The following is a 1,161-nucleotide window of genomic DNA, read 5'->3' as shown; positions in this document are numbered from 1 at the left end:
ATAGACATACTTTCATCTCTCTTGATGAAATATCTAAAAGTGGAATGCCTTGGACAACTTGTAGGTGTATATTTTAATTTTTAAGAAATTGCCAAAGTACTGGGTGTGGTGGTGCACACCTATAATCCCAGCCCTCCTTAGGCTGAGGCAGGATGATTGCAGCAAGTTCAAGGCCAGCCTGGGCTATGGAGTGCCAGGGCAGATGGAAATATAGTACAACCAGACACTGTCTTAATAAAACAAAAGACAAACAAACAAACAGAAACTGTCAAAGTGATAGTATGTACATCCCACCCCTTTTCCCTTCCTATTTTCCTTTCTTCATGCCTTTGTTCCCTCCCCTTTTCTCTCCCTCCTTTTGCAAACTTGGACCTTTTGTGCAAGTAATTATGTCAACCACTGATAAAGGCAATTTTCATGTTTTTGTTTATATAATTAAATGTTTCATTTCAAGTTTTTGAACACAAAAGGTATAGAAATAGAAATTACAGTATGATGACCAAGACATGACAAAAGTCAATACAAAGCAAATTTATATAGTAAACAGACCAGAACTGAACAAGGTACTTGAAACTTCATACAGGCTGGATATGCATACAGTGATCTGATCACAGGCTTTTGTAAAATGTATTATTGCAAAATGCCAGCCATGCTGGCTGCAAACTGCCTTATTGCTATTTCAGAAAATTTCTGTATACTATGAAATGAACTTCCATGACACTTAAAGACTGCAAAAATAGAACAGTTAGACCAACCTGAGTGAAAGTTACAACCTCATCAAAGAAAATGTTCCTCATTTGCATATCATTCAGTATCATAAGATTTTTTCAGGAGAGAATAGGGAAGATACCTTACAAGTCATTCACTTAAAATTTGTTCAGAAAATGTTTATAAGGCTCTCAAGTCCTGCTTGTAGTATCTTAAAAATGTATACTACTTTACACACTGATGTACTTTCTACCATTTAACCGGAGGACAGAAGAATAATTTGAAGAAAGTGTTTCTTAAAATAAGAGCCAAATGCCCCCAGAAATTTTAATGTGAACTCAGTAATAAACATTTTAAAGAAACTTCCTGTGTGATTATTCTGCATTCTGAAATTTCCTATAGGAAAGAGCAACAAGTAAAAGCAAGATCACAAATATATCTCTTTTTTTTCAC

The sequence above is a fragment of the Octodon degus genome, unplaced genomic scaffold (genome assembly GCF_000260255.1).
Source record: "Octodon degus isolate 3935 unplaced genomic scaffold, OctDeg1.0 scaffold00001, whole genome shotgun sequence".
Taxonomy (NCBI): domain Eukaryota; kingdom Metazoa; phylum Chordata; class Mammalia; order Rodentia; family Octodontidae; genus Octodon; species Octodon degus.
The sequence above is the reverse complement of the archived record's forward strand: the minus strand, read 5'-3'. Positions refer to the sequence as shown.